Source organism: Triticum dicoccoides, chromosome 2B (genome assembly GCF_002162155.2).
Source record: "Triticum dicoccoides isolate Atlit2015 ecotype Zavitan chromosome 2B, WEW_v2.0, whole genome shotgun sequence".
NCBI classification, from domain to species: Eukaryota; Viridiplantae; Streptophyta; class Magnoliopsida; order Poales; family Poaceae; genus Triticum; species Triticum dicoccoides.
The window spans coordinates 631,153,849-631,154,122 of record NC_041383.1 but is presented as its reverse complement, the minus strand read 5'-3'; positions in this window follow the sequence as shown (position 1 = coordinate 631,154,122).

The following is a 274-nucleotide window of genomic DNA, read 5'->3' as shown; positions in this document are numbered from 1 at the left end:
ATGTTGCTTCTATTTCATAATTGTTTCGTTCAATTCGCTTCACGATATATATATATATATATATATATATATATATATATATATATATATATATATATATATATATATATATATATATAAAGGTCTATTATGATAACACCCTCTAGAGTCTTATTCTGCTAACACGTATCCTTATTCTGCTAACACCTTCGACCCGGCCCTCCCTCCTACCTTCTTCCTCCCCCGCACCTACCCCCACCTCCCCTCCAAGTTCCACTGCCGGCCTCCCTCCCCG